We start from the raw sequence: 16,433 nt of genomic DNA, 5'->3' as shown, positions 1-16,433 counted from the left end.
GACTTATTCAAATTTCAGCCCTAAGATAAATGAGGACTTTAGAAATCCTATTTCAAGTAGGACTCTAATTTAATTTAAAATCCTAATTCAATTAAGACTTCATGAATTCCACTCCAAGTAGGACTCATGATCAAGTCCAATTAATTAAATTAAATTGCAATCCAATTGCAATTATTCCTTCTTCTAACCACAAACTCTTAGCGGGTTATCCATTTATCAATCTAATTGATTATTTGTGATTACTAATCACATTCAACCATCGAATCGGTCAATACCTCTAATGTGTGTGACCCCATTATTCTGACTGGTAGTGAGATATATTGCGATCTCTATCACAATATCATTGAAAACTCCTTTCAATGGGTTGAAACAATTTCAACTCAACTCACCAGGGATTATCGACCATCCAGATGATCCCTGTGAGTCTCACCATCCACCAGTGACACCGAGCAGTATGTAGTGGCTACCCAGCAGAATAGAATGATGAACCTCTAGGTGCAGTTTTTGTATGATACAGTCCTTCTATCATGGATCCCTACAGACCGGAGGTCATGGATAACTCGTCAAACCCCGTCGTCTGTCATATGTCTAGATTTATTCGACTTGAGTTCGATAGTAGAAAACTCTTTTCCACTGTATATTCTGCCCTGGCCAAGATCTTAGAACTCAGTCATATAAATCACATAGGATCTCTCCACATCTATCAAGGTCGATAGATTCCTTGTAGGTACGTACCCTACTCCTACAGTGAACTTACTGTAGCCAATCTACACTACAAGGATCCATATAACTAGAGACCATGTGTATGTGCAGTCAAACTACAATAACCTCACTGTGAATAGCCGAAGCACTGCAGGTCAAAGGACCAGTCATACTACTGCAACATCAAGTAAGTCACTGACGGAGTGGATAGACATCCAAGTGACTTCTTGTCTTGGTCACGCTCAGTACCCTTGTTCTCTAACAAGCACCTGCACTATCACTTCAGTGTCCCCACATTGTGAACTCGAGTTTCATCCATCCATAAGGAAAGCGATTTGTGCACTGATCGGATCGATCACCATCCTCGTGATGATCCATTGATCAGGAGCATTTAGAAATTAATCACCAATGATACATGACTCAAATTCTCAACTCTTGAGAGTATGCATCATCATCTTATTAATTTCTTGGACGATTCATAGACACATAAATAATATGAATAAAAAGATGCCCATTTATTATTCAATAATAATAAAGTCAAGTACAAATTTATGTTCCAGAATTAATAATGTATCAGCCAGATTGGCTTCTAGGGCATATATCTAACAATCTTCCACTTTCACTAAAGCCAATCAGACATATATTTAAGTCCCATCTTCTCAAGGTGGGCTTTAGTCTTTTACTGACTTAGCTGCTTAGTGAGTGGATCCGCCATGTTATCCGCGGAGTCTACTCTCTGTACCTCGATATATTTCTTCTCGAGGTAGTCGCGTATGAGGTGAAAGCGCCACTCTATGTGCTTGGACTTCTGATGAGATGTAGGCTCCTTAGTAAGAGCTATGGCGCCATTATTATCGCAGTAGAATGTGATGGCATCTGATGGTATTACATCTAGCTCTGGCAATGAACTTCTTGAACCAGAAGGCTTCCTTTGCAGCTTCAGAGACGGCGATATACTCAGCTTCCATGGTAGAATCAGCAAAGATCGGTTGTTTGGAACTCTTCCAATTTACCGTCCCACCATTGCACAAGAATACATATCCAGTTGTAGACTTTCTATCATCAATATCAGTCATAAAGTTTGAATCTGTGTATCCTTCTACCTTTAACTCCGATGCTCCCCCAAAGACCAAGAACAAATCTTTAGTTCTTCGTAAGTACTTAAGAATGTTCTTCACAGCTGTCCAGTGCTCTTCGCCTGGATTCGCCTGATATCTGCTAGTGACACTCACAGCAAGGGCTATATCAAGGTCGCGTACACAGCATGGCATACATGAGGCTTCCTATTGCAGAAGCATAAGGAATCCTGCTCATGCGTTGAATCTCTTCAGAAGTGTTGGGGCACATCTTCTTGGAGAGATGAATCCCATGCCTAAGGGGTAATAGACCCCTTTTTGGAGTTTTCCATACTGAACCTCTTCAGTACCTCCTCTATGTACATCTTCCGTGATAGGCCAAGCAACCTCTTAGATCTATCTCTATAGACCTTAATCCCCAAAATGTAGGATGCTTCCCCAAGGTCTTTCATGGAGAACTCTTTTAAACAACCAGATCTTGATCGAGGTTAGCATGGGAACATCATTCCCAATCAAGAGGATGTCATCCACGTACAGTACGAGGAATACGACAGCACTCCCACTAACCTTTTTGTAAACACACGGTTTTTTTTTCGTTCTTGATGAAATCAAACTATTTGATCGCATCATTGAAACGAGTGTTCCAACTCCGAGATGCTTGCTTTAGTCCATAGATGGACCTTTGCAGCTTACAGACCTTGTGATCTCCATCACTGGAAGTGAAACCCAAAGGCTGCTCCATATAGATATCTTCATCAAGATATCCATTCAGGAAAGCAGTTTTCACATCCATCTGCCATATTTCATAATCATGAAATGCTACAATGGCAAGCAATGTTCGAATGGATTTCAGCATGGCTATAGGTGAAAAGGTCTCCTGATAGTCAATGCCTTCGTGCTGACTATACCCTTTCGCCACTAGCCTTGCCTTATAGGTCTCTACCTTTCCATCCGAACCTATCTTTTTTTTGTAGATCCATTTACATCCAATAGGTACTATACCTTCTGGTGGATCTACTAAGGTCTAGACTTGGTTGGAATACATGGAGTCTATCTCTGACTTCATGGCTTCCAGCCATTTTTCGAAATCGATATCAGATATCGCCTCGTTGTAGTATTGGGATCCTGTACATGTTCCCTATCTCCCATGAGGAACATTTCCTCGGTATCCTCTACTAGTATACCTAAGTATCTATCGGGAGGATGGGAAACTCTACTAGATCTACAAGATGGAGGGAGGTACAACGTGTACTGGCTCTATGTGAATAGGTTCTATAGGATCCATAACTCGTTGCTTTTCTAGAGACTTTCTCTTCAAGCCAATTTTCCTCCCACTGCCTCTTCAAGGATAAACTGTTTTTCCAGGAAGACGCATGTCGGCTCAGTGATCTCTGAGATGTAAAATTGTATCCTAATGACTCTTTAGGATATCCAATGAAACGAGCACTTATGGTCCTAGGCTCTAACTTGTCCGCTTGTAGTCGCTTGACTGGGCCGGACATCCCCAAATCTTGAATGACCAAGACTCGGCTTCTTACCATGCCATATCTCATACGGTGTGGTAGGAACAGATTTAGAGGAACTCTATTCAATAAATATAATTGCGGATCATAGGTATCTCCCTAAAGAAACATAGGTAGATCAGTGAAGCTCATCATGGATCGGACTATATTCATTAGAGTCCGATTCCTCCTTTCTGACACTCCGTTGAGTTGAGGTGTTTCCGGAGGCGTCCATTGTGAGACTATGCTATTTTCCTTAAGATAGTTCCGGAATTTCCCACTAAGGTATTCTCCTCCTCGATCTTGATCGAAGAACCTTTAAGAGTTTTTCCAGTCTGTTTTTCTACTTCATTTCTGAACTCTTTGAACTTTTCAAAAGACTCAGATTTGTATCTCATAAGATACACAAACCCATATCGTGAATAGTCATCGGTAAAGGTAATGAAGTACGAATAACGACCCCTGGCTGACACATCAATGGGTTACACACATCAGTGTGTACCAGGGTAAGTATTACAGTGGGTCCTCTCCCCATGTCCTACAAAGGTAATCTAGGCCATTTTTTTTTGAAGACAGGACTCACAAACTGGTATGACTCAGAAGTCAATGGATCGAGAAGCCCATCTTTCTCCCTTTTGTTCATTCTGTCCTCTCCAATATGGCCAAGCCTGAGGTGCCACAAATACTTTTGGTTTATCTCATCTCTGGATCTTTTAGATCCTATGGCACTCACTACTTGCTCAGACACATTCACTGACACATCAACATGCAAGTGTAGAGACTGTCAATCATGAAACCACGTGCAAACTAATTTATTTCTGAAATAACTAGACAGACAGTCTTTGTCAAGGTCATAACATGACCATCCTGTAATAAACATGAAACAGAAATCAAATTTCTGCTACAGCAGGAACATAATAACATCTCTCTAAGCAATAAACTAAATCAAGACGGTATCGCAGAGGATAGGTCCCACAGCTACAAGCAGCAACTCTTGCTCCGTGCAACCCAAAAGGGTTACTGCACCTTCCGCCAGCCTCCTACTTTCCTTTAGACCTGCATAGTAGTGCACAATGAGCACTAGAACCAGAATCTATAACCCAACTAGAAGTAGAAAGAACCGTAAGGTTAGTTTCAATTCCGAGCAAGTCTAACATACCTTCTGAAGGTGTGTCCTTTTTGTTCTTCAGGCTCTCGAGGTATGAAGGGGCAGTTCTTTTTCAGTGGCCATTGACGTTGCAGTGAAAACATTTTCCTTTGTCATCAGCCTTTTTCTTATGAACTTCCTTCTTAGGCTTCTTGTCTTTCTTCTGCTTCTTAGCAGGCTTCTTTTCTTCCCAAGTAGACTGTCTCTTGGAACCAGAAGTCAGCACAGCAGCTAGAACAGAGCTCTCTGAACTTTCAAGGCCTCTTCAGCAGTTACCAACATGTTCAACAATTCGGTCTTAGTGCATTCAATCTTATTCATATGGTAGTTTACTATAAACTGCCCAAAAGAGATTGCAGGATCAGATCTATCTGCAGTTCCTTATGCATGGACATACCGAGCTTCTCAAGCTCTTCGAGGTCCTTGATCATAGTCAGACAATGATTGTGGACAGACTGCCCCTCGCGCATCTTTGTCCTTCTAGAGCCTCTTGGGACACTTCAAAACGTGTAGTGCGGCTCTGCTCACCATACAACTCTTGCAGGTGAGCCAGTATTTTCCTAGCAGTCTTTATGTTCTCAGCTGGCATTGAAGTTCATTAGTCATGGATGCCATGATGTAGCACCTGATCCTAATATCGTCATCTGTCTACTTTTGATGCGTCTCACGCTGATCATCAGTAGGACGTGCTAGTAACCTAGGGATATCGTTCTCGAGCACATACCCTAGTTTCTCACAATTCAAAACAATTTTCAGGTTTCTAAGCGAGTCTTTGTAGTTGGTTCCGGTCAGTCGGTTGGTCTCAAGGATATGGGTCAAAGGGTTTGAAGCTGACATTGTGATCCGTAGAGAGTAAAGATTCTAGTTAGACTTTGTACTTGAACTCCAATTTGTTCTAGGGACTTTTAAAACAAATATGCTCCCACTATTTTTTCGAATCCCTCATACTCCCCTGATGGAGAAACGAAAACCCTACCGACTAGGATTTCTAGTGGGTACTGCGGTCTCACCGATTTACATGCGCCCTCACCTAACAGTTATTGGTGACATATAAATGGATGAGTGTACAACTCTTGTACAATGCTTCTCAAGCAAATTGCAGTGGTACTTGGTCTCTAAGTCATGAAGACCTCACCTAACAGTTATTGGCCCCATCACTTAGTTAAGTCAGACCCACCGTATAACCGCAGAAATAAAGTCGTCATTGGGTCCTCACTTAACAGTTATTGGTGCCCAACCCCACTTTACCCCGCAACATCTCATGTCTAATAGAGAGGTCCAGTCCCCCGATGCAACTTGCCCACTGTGTCCAGCCGAGACAAATCAACACCGAAAAGACCTTAGCAGCTCTACTACGATAGAAGACCTATGGACTTAATATTGCATAATCAAGTCTTAGTGTTCGCAACTTGAGTTCTTCATAAGAGGTAATCGAACAATTGGCCAGGTAAGCAGGTGGGAGGCTCATTACTCAGAGAGTAAGGTCCTAATTAAGTAACCACCTTTTAGGCTTGCTAGACACCAATTAGATCAATTAATCTAATATGACTAAACTCATGTTGGTTCACCTTCGACTGATTAGGGAGGTTTTGATTTAGGTCTCACTCGATCGGTATTCACATCTCATGCAATATAAGTCTACCCGCATAGACACAAGCATTAAACATCCAGGCATTTATCAAAATAAATATAATGGTGATGATCATGGATCCAGGATGGGGTCATTTTACAAGCACATGCACGTCAATTGGTTTGATCGTCTTCACTCTTGACTCGATCTTGATCCCTTAGGTCCAATTGTGATCAACTCCTTGATCCATCTTCAATCAACCCTTGATCTCGATCCGCGCATGTTGAGCTTGTTGATGTACATATTGACAACCATCGACGTGCAACACACATCACAGATTACATCCCAGATTGCTTTAAAAATTAGATAAAAATAAAATAATAAATTACAACCCTTTTTTATGAGACACGCATGTCTCTATACATGAATTTAAAATGCACGCAGGCATCTGAAAAATTAAAATTAGATGCATCATAGAACATCGCAGAACATTTCAGCACATTCAAAGGGTCCATCCATGATCATCACCATACGCATCACATGCATAAAATTATTTTCAGATCTAATTTAATTGATTATTTCATCTCATGACTTGCTGATTATGCAAGATTGATTCTATAATTGTAATCACATTATCAAAGCATTACAATCATTAATCTAAGCATCCAATAATTAGTATGCAGAAAAATCAGCAAACTGAAAATTCTGCATACATAAATTTCAGCAAGGCATAATCCCTTAAATTTCAGATCTAAATGCCTTGAAAAATTTAATTCTAATCTTAATCTACATAACCATGGCTCTATACCACTGTTAGCATCCCACATATGCCATGAAAATTTTGAAATAATTTTCAGATTGCAGCGGAAAAACATATGCGGGAATCCGTTCATCGCAAAATAGAACGTATTTTAAAACCATCGTTTGAGATAGATTAGAATTAAATATTTAAACCATTTTAAAATTATTAAGAAATCAGATCTTCACTTGTGCGGGGTGATGGTCTCTGCAAATCTAATTACGTGGTATTTGATCAGGCCAGTGGAAGCCGCACACGCGTCCGGCCTCTACAGGTACCACACGAAGTAATGGAGTCAATCGAAGCCTTTGGATCTCCCCGAAGTGCTAGCTCCCTTGCAGAGAAGGCTATTGATGGTTGAAGTCCTCTCCTTTGAATCAACCTTTGATTGCCTTGAGAGGAGGAAGAAGGAAATGCCAACGAAGAAGAAACAAAGCTCTTCGGCAGCCTTTTACTTTCCCTTACACTAGAACCAAAAGAAGAAGAGAAGGAGATGACGCCACCTTTATTTCTTCCCTTGCTCTTGTGCTGAATGGAGGAATGGGAGATGGTTCCTTGCTGCCAAAATAAAAAGAAAAACTATGAAAATTCGTAGCCCCTTTGAACCCTCTTTATGGTGTATGGATAGAGATGAGCTCCTAAATTTTAGGAGCTCATTTTTATCCCTTTGTGAATTTCAAAATTAGGAGGGGGTGGCCCTCCTTTTTCCTTCACGCCACCAGCCAAGGGAGGGGTGTAGGCCCCCCCTCTTCTCCCATTTGGTTAGCCCACTAATCAAATAAGTGGGAATTGGTTAGGACTAGTTCTAGGTCCAATCCTATTAAAATAGGACTAAGTGCACCCAATTTAATTCCTCCAAATCCTAATTGTTGCCCAGATAGACAACCCAAGAGGGGGGGTGAATTGGGTTTTAAAAATAATTTTGCAATTGAAACGTTTGTGAATGACTGATTAGTACTTTTGCAAGATGAATAATTAGTGCTATGTGCTGTGAGTGAAATGAGAGTGAGAGAAAGAGACACAAGCAATCACAACACAATGTTTATTAGTGGTTCGGAGCTTACCCTAGCTCTACGTCCACTCCCCAAGTCTCACTTGGGAATTCACTATAACCCCTCGGATTACAAGCCGGTTGTTTTACAAGCTCACAACCCAACTTGTTGTTTTACGAGCTCACAACGAACTCGGTCGGTTTCTCAGGCTCACCGACTAGAACCACCCCGATTGTTTTCCGGGATCACAATCGAACCCTTACACGTTGGTTTTACCCTCGGCTCACCAACCAACCTCTACACTCTTGATTCAATCCCCTGATTGAATCAAGCAAAGACAAGATGGAAAGAACAGACACAAAGAAAAAGAGCTTCTAAAAAGCAGATATACAGCATATAAACTAGAGAGAAGTTAAGAGCCCTCAAACACGTTTGAGTTGGAGTAGAGTAGGGCTTCTTGAACTGGAGTCTCCTCTTGAATGTCTGGTCGACTTGAAGGCAGGAGGAGACTTCTTTAAATGCTGGGAAGAGGTAGCTGGATGGAGTTAATGGCGCTCTTCCTTCTTTTCTTTGAAAACCAGTTGCAGAGATAGGATGCTTGATTTCTTTGAGTGGAATAGTGCTTCTCTACCTTGCTACAGTCCTCTGTGGCTATTTAAGCCATCCCCCACGGAAACTAGCCGTTAGACACCTTTTTCTGCCCGTTCTGCACACTCTGCACATCCTGACAATATGTCCGTTGGGGTCGGAGTCGACTCGCGCGATCTGGAGTCGACTCGGCTGTAGCGGGAGTCGACTCATGCTTTTCTGGAGTCGGCTCGGCAACTGTTCCGGATTTGAATTAAAGTGACCTCCGCGACTGGGAGTCGACTCGACTTAACCCGGAGTCGACTCGCCAACTTCTGGAGCTGACTTGCCATTTTCGGAGTCGGCTCATCCCATGAAGTCCATGGAGCTAATTTTTCAACTTGGCCCACTCGAGTCGACTCGACAATCCTGGGAGTCGACTCGGCGCTCAGAGCCCGAACTCCCGATCTTCTGTCTTTTGGCTCGTCCAGTCTTGGAGTCGACTCGAACTGTTCCGGAGTCGACTCGGCTCTCAGTTTCCGAAACACAGCCTTCTGCCTTTTTGATGTAGCGCTGCCTTGGAGTCGACTCGAGCTGTCTGGGAGTCGACTCGGCTCTCAGAGACAATAATTCGGTCTTCTGTCTTTTTGGGGTCGCGCTGTCTCGGAGTCGACTCGCGCATTGCGGGAGTCGACTCGGATCTCAGAGTCCGAAAACTGCTCTCTGACTTTTGCCTTGTGTACCACTGAGAGTCGACTCTCGCTTTCTTTGGAGTCGACCTGCCAACCATCGGAGTCGACTCGCGTTCCACAGGAGTCGACTCGAATCTCAGGGTCGAAAATCGCTCTCTGACTTTTCTGTCTGTAACTCCTTGGAGTCGACTCATACTACTCCGGAGTCGACTCGGTAAGCATCGGAGTCGACTCGCGCACTTCAGGAGTCGACTCGCTGACAGGTTTTGAGTTGAGTCTTTCTGTTCGTCTGTCTGTTCTCAGTCGGAGTCGACTCGTAATGATCCGGAGTCGACTCGAGCCCGTGCCAGTGATTCTGATACGCTTGGAGTCGACTCGTAATATCTGGAGTCGACTCGAGTCTCAGACTTTGGTTCAAACTGACTTCTTAACTTATCCAAAATATCTTGAACCAAGTCTAGAAACACTTAGACAAGATTTTCACTGAAACACTCAATTGAATTCATTAGTAAACAAAAGATATACTCAAATGCTTTGAGCTCATCAAAATCAAATAGGGTTTTAATCAATCACTCCACAATCTCCCCCTTTTTGATGATGACAAAACATTGAGTATATGTAAAGTGAATTGCTCAATAAACAAGGAAATAAAATCTATAAATGAATTCAAGTGTCTGGTTATTTAATTTATCCAAGCTTGAAAGGTGTGAAACAATAAATTTTGGAGTTAAAGCTCCCCCTTTCATTTGGAATTATATAAGCCTTCATATCATGCAAATCAATTTTTGGCTTATATATATTTAATGATTTAGCTTAAAAATTCAGATTCTCCCCTCAACATATGCATTCTACTTTGTTTTGATTCTCTGAATTTCCTTTTAATGCATTGAAGTTTTTGAACTGAAATTTTTGGTTTTTAGAGGGAAAATCTGTCAATTTGTTCTTGAGTAGGATTCAACTAATCTCCGAATATCCCTTGAATAGATTCTGGAGATTACTCCATTAGGAGCCCCAACAGAGAGATAATGAGCCTCGAGGTACCAAATCCACTAAGAACAAATTATTGTGTGTTTTAATTTTTTTTTATTGATTTTCATTGATTCCATTTACATATCTATTAATATTTCTCCCCCTTTTTGTCATCGTATCAAAAAGGAGTGAATAGAACACACAAGCAAGCAGAGATCAATTGGCACAGTATTGAAAGAATATGTCTACTCATTGTATTGATGTATATGTAAATACATTTGTGAATACAATAAGTAAAGCAAAAAGATACATGTCAAAATAAAACAAAAGCAGCTAGGGTCTCCTCGAGGATGTGGCTCCTCCTCTCGAGGATGTGGCTCCTCCTCTCAATCTGTTCTGCTCCATGAGGAGAGTGACCCCGTCTGTGACATTCCCAAGCTGGAGATAATGGCCGAAGTGGCCCTGCTGTGTGTGTGGAGAGCTCGGTCAGGGTCTCCTGCAGTGTGTCCACTTGGCGATCAGTACATTCGCCAAGCGCTCTGCCCCCTGGTAGTGGTGCCATATCCTGTCGGACGTTATCGCGCATCTTCCGAGTGTGCTCGTGACTCGCTCATGCTGTGGAACTGGGCTTGGATCAGGAACCTTACATTGTCGATCTCTTCCCGCACATGGGCCGTCATCTCAGCCACGGCTGACAGGAAGGGACCAACGCTGAAGAAGGTGCAGGAGAGGAGCAGGCACTGAACCCCGGAGCTCCCTAAGTAGGTCGTCCCGAGATCTCTAACTATCTCCTGCCGCAACTCCCGGAGCTGCTCAGGAGCGATCCGGACCTCCATGGGCTGAGTAGGTGGAGCTGAGGAGGAGGGTCCGGCTGAGGTGGTGGGAGCAGAAGTGGAGGGAAAGTAGGATAGTCTGAGTCTGGTCAGGACTGGGGGAATGTCTGGTGGTATGTGTGGAGGTGGAATGACTTCCTAACCCAGGTCCCTCTACCTTCCGAAACCCCATCCTGTGTAGGGTCCCGGACGCATGCGATCTGTCCATCGCAATGCGCGAGAGGGTTCCCCCTCAGGAATGGGAATCTCGGCCTCCCTAAACAGAAGAGTGAACATCATGCCATAGGGGAGGGTGAGCCTAGGTCTATCTAGTGGCTCACATAGATATCTATACATCATCTTGGGAAAGTTGATTGGGGTGTCCTGGAGGATGTAGAACATAAGAGCTAGGTCCTCTCAGATACAAAATCGAAGCGGCCAGTCTTCGGGAAGAGGGACCTAGAGATGATACTCAAGAGGAGCCGCATCTCAACTGAAAGTGAGCTAGCGGACACCTCATCTAAGGGGGACTGGGTGGATGTCCTAGAATGGCCGTAAGGGCCTCAGTCCTATCCTCGGGGTGTGTGGGAGCCACCCCTACTTGTGGAAGATGGAGGACCTGAGCAATGATATCCTCCGAAATGAACAATGGGACACCGGCTACCGTGCCCTCTATACCCCCATCGCCCCTATGGACAGTACCGTAGAACTCCCTAACTAGCCAGGGTATGTGGGGAGATCTAAGGAACAAAAATACTCTAAGCCCTGGGCCGCAAGTCTCTCTCCTATGGTAAAGCCCTCCCGGGAGAGATAGTCGAAATCGACGTATCTCCCGGTGGAGACCGCCTTCCCGGCGCACGGCCTCGAGGGAACCTCCCTCGGCGGGGAACGAGCCGGAGGTTGTGGCCTCGCGGGATCGTTCCGAGCCTTGGAACCGCTCGGCACCGGTCGCGGTTGGGGCCTCTTCCGGCGGACAACGGCTTTACGAGGCATGACCTAGAAGGAAAACCTAAGACGAGGAAGGTCGACGGGAAAAACCTTAAGGACGGCCGGAGACGATCTAGGAGTCGGCTCTAGGGTTTTGAACAGTGGCGGCGGTGAATAGAAGTGTTAAACGATGGAGTTAGGGTTAAAAAGTCGGATCCCGACTGCGAGTCGACTCCACTGAGTCGCGAGTCGACTCGACCTCGAGTCGACTCCAAAATATGCGCGAGTCGACTCTCCTTATGCGCCTATTGACCTCGAGTCGACTCCCCCTCTGCTGCCATCGATCTCGAGTCGACTCCCGTAAATGTGCGAGTCGACTCCCCCTTACGAGCCGACTCTGAAACTTACTCGAGTCGTCTCGAACTCTGGCACGCACCTAAAAATCATGCTATGTTCGTGCCGAATGAGGGAAAATCACTAAGTTATGATCTGATTTGATGATCATTGAAAAGAAACTCTATATTAACCACAATCTAATCATCAAAATCAATGAACTAGTGGAAAATACCACTAGGATGGATCAATCACTCCTAATCCCCTCCTAAGCACACTAAATCTCTCTTCACTTAGGGTTTTGTAAAAATGTCAGCTAATTGATCATCAGTGCAAACAAATTGAAGTGTCACATCACCATTCAGTACATGATCTCTTATGAAGTGATGTCTTATCTCAATATGTTTAGTTCTTGAATGCTGAATTGGATTTTTAGTTAGATTAATGGCACTTGTATTATCACAATTAATGGGAATTTTATCTTGTTTAATGCCATAATCTTCCAATTGTTGTTTGATCCACATTTGAGCACAACAACTCCCGGCTGCAACATATTCAGCTTCAGCAGTAGATAATGCAACCGAGTTTTGTTTCTTGCTAAACCATGAGATTAAGTTTTCTCCTAGAATTGACATGACCCGCTGGTGCTTTTTCTATCAAGTTTACATCCAGCAAAGTCTGAATCTGTGTATCCTATTAAGTTAGGCTAGATTCTTTAGAATACCATAACCTATATTCTTTGTTCCTATTAGGTATTTAAAGATTCTCTTGACTGCAATTAGATGAGATTCCTTAGGATTAGACTGATATCTAGCACACATGCAAACACTAAACATGATATCAGGTCTACTTGCAGTAAGATACAATAAAGATCCTATCATACCTCTATATAGTTTCTGATCTACAGATTTACCTGATTCATCTTGGTCTAATTTGCATGATGAGCTCATGGGGGTGCTGATTGACTTGTTCCCTCCATATCAAACTTCTTAAGCATCTCCTTGATGTATTTGCTTGATTGATGAAGATGCCTTCTTCAGATTGTTTGATTTGAAGCCCGAGGAAATAGTTCAGCTCTCCCATCATGCTCATTTCAAATTCACTCTGCATCAAGTCAGCAAATTCTTCGCAGAGGCGATTGTTAGTAGCACCGAAAATAATATCATCAACATAAATCTGCACTAATAACATATCTTTGTTTTCTTTTTCAAAATAGTGTTGTATCTACATTCCCCTAGAGAACTCATGTTCTAATAGAATTTGCTAAGTCTTCATACCATGCTCTAGGTGCTTGTTTCAAACCATAAAGTGCTTTGTTCAATTTATATACATGATTAGGGTATTGATGATTTTCAAAACCAGGAGGTTGTTCTACATATACCTCCTCATTAATATACCCATTTAAAAATGCACTTTTTACATCCATTTGAAATAATTTGAAGTCCTTAGAGCATGCAAATGCTAGTAAAAGTCTAATTGCTCAAGTCTAGCTACAGGAGCAAAGGTTTCATCAAAATCTATACCTTCTTCTTGATTATAACCCTTTGCTACTAGTCTAGCCTTATTCCTTATTACAATTCCATTTTCATCAAGTTTATTTTTATAAATCCATTTGGTACCTATAATTGAATATTCAGAAGGTCTTTCAACTAGATTCCATACTTGTTTCTAGTAAATTGGTTTAATTCTTCTTGCATTGCATTTATCCAATTTACATCTTTTTCAGCTTCTTCTATGTGTTTGGGCTCAAAATGTGAACAAAGCTAGATGATTGTTTAAGTTCCTAAGGATGCTCTAGTCCTAACAGGTTGAGATGGATCATCTAGAATTAATTCCTTAGGATGCCCGTGAGCAAACCTCCAAGCCTTAGTCAGCCCATGATCCATAATAGCCTCTTGGCTTGATGATGCATTTCCAATTAATTTTTGATTATCATCTTGTAATGTCATCTCATCTATCTTTTCTTCAAGAATTTCAGCATCATCATCAAAATTAACTCTCTTGCTAGAAGAGATATCACTAGAATCATCAAAAACAACATGTATGGATTCTTCTATAACTAGGGTTCTTTTATTAAAGACTCTATAGGCTTTACTAGTTGTGGAGTACCCCAAGAATATACCCTCATCAGATTTAGAGTCAAATTTTCCTAGATTATCTTTCCCATTATTATGAACAAAACACCTACATCCAAAGACATGAAAATATTTACCTTTGGTTTTCTGTTTTTCCAAAGTTCATAAGGTGTTTTCTTTATAATAGGTCTCAATAAAACTCTATTTAATATATGACAAGAAGTATTGATGGCTTCTCCCCAAAAGTACTTAGGGAGGTTACTTTCACAACATAGTTCTAGCCATTTCCTCTAGAGTTCTATTTTTCCTCTCCACAACTCCATTTTGTTGTGGTGTCCTAGGTGCAGAAAAATTGTGTGTTATCCCCTTTTTACTACAAAACTCATCAAATAAATGATTTTCAAATTCGGTACCATGGTCACTTCTAATAGCTATTACTGAAGTATCTCTAGCATTTGTTACTTCTTTATGAAATTTCTTGAAAACTGAAAATGCTTGATCCTTATGCTAAGAACATGACCCAAGTATATCTAGAATAATCATCTACAATAACTAGACCATATTTATTTCCACCTAGACTTGTGGTTCTAGTTGGTCCGAATAGGTCCATGTGTAGTAGTTCTAGAGGTCTAGAGGTAGAGACACAATTTATAGATTTAAAGGAGTTCCTTGATTGTTTGCCAAATTGACATGCTTCACATATTTTATTCTTTTCAAACTTTAATTTTGGCAAACCTATCACAGAATCTCTTTTAACTAGTTTAGATATTGTGTCCATGCTTGCATGACCTAACTTACGGTGCCATAACCAACTAGCATCATTATCCTTAGTTTCATTAACAACTAAACATGGGTTGTGTTTGGCAAGATCCTCAAGGTCTACAACATACACATTTCCACGTCTTATTCCTTTAAAAACTAAACTATTGTCATTTGGGTTTGTTATGATGCATAGTGATGGTTTAAACATAACATTATAACCTCTATCACATAATTGACTAATGCTTAATAAATTATGCTTAAGACCATCAACATATCGAACATTATCAATAAAAGTTGAAGGGGTAATTTGTACTTTACCTATACCAATGATGTGACCTTGGTTATTGTCTCCAAAAGTCACAGCACCTCCCTTCTTAGCTTCAAGGGTGAAGAATTGATCCTTGTCACCCGTCATGTGTCTTGAGCAGCCACTATCCAAGTACCAACAATTTTTGTCGACCTTGGCTGCAAGACACTCCTACACAAGCAAATCATATTTTAGGTACCCAAGTTTTCTTGGGTCCTTCATGGTTAGTATGTTGGTTCCTTTTGGAACCCAAATCTTTTAATTTTTTTTTAGTTTTCCTTTCCTAATTACACACATTTGCTTTATGTCCTAAGTTCCACAACAAAAGCAGGTTATTTTCTTAGTTTTACTTTCCCTGCTTTAACAAAGAAGTTACTAAGAAGTTTTTGCTTATGTTTAGGTTTATACCCTAAACCGCTCTATTGAATACCGCTCGTTGACTATTAAGTATCATATTCAATTTTTCAGAACTATATGTAAATTTTTCAACCAAGGTTTGTATTTTTCAAGTTCTTTAGTTAGTGTTTGTTTTTCTGCTTTTAGATCATTTAGTTCTTTTGTGAGACTCTCATTTATATGTTTATTGTTTTTGGGTTCTAATGTTTCTTTGTTCAGCCTTTCATTTTCTTTAGTTAAGGTATTATTCTTTTGTATCAAGATTTGGTTGCTTGTTTTAAGTTCTGCATTTTCTTTGATAACATCTTTATCCTTAACTAATATCATACTTACGGAGATGAGTTTGGTTAGTTACTTTTAGTTCTTTGTTTTAACGTTTATTGTTTGTATTCATCCATTAATTCATTAAAGCATCATATAATTCATCGAAAGTAAAATCTAAATGGTGCGGATGTTACCTCATTTTCATTGGCCATGAAGCAGAAATTGGCCTTTTCTTCTTGTTCCTCATCCGATGATGATGATGATGCGTCGGAGTCCGATAGGTGGTGACAAGGGCTTTCTTCTTCTTGTACTTGCTCCCCTTCTTCAGTAAAGGACACTCAGCTCTGATGTGTCCCGGCTTCTTGCACTCATAACATCCAATCCCCTCATTTTCCTTTCCTTACCTTTATCCTTGCGATAGAATTTGAGGGGCCTCTCCTTTGATGAAGGACTTCTTTTGGTTGATGAATTTCTGAACTTACGTACGAGAAGAGCCTCATCATCTCTCCCTCATGATCTTCTTCTTCACTGCTGCTACTGC

Source organism: Phoenix dactylifera, unplaced genomic scaffold, assembly GCF_009389715.1.
Source record: "Phoenix dactylifera cultivar Barhee BC4 unplaced genomic scaffold, palm_55x_up_171113_PBpolish2nd_filt_p 000178F, whole genome shotgun sequence".
NCBI classification, from domain to species: Eukaryota; Viridiplantae; Streptophyta; class Magnoliopsida; order Arecales; family Arecaceae; genus Phoenix; species Phoenix dactylifera.
Note: the sequence above shows the minus strand (reverse complement) of the source record.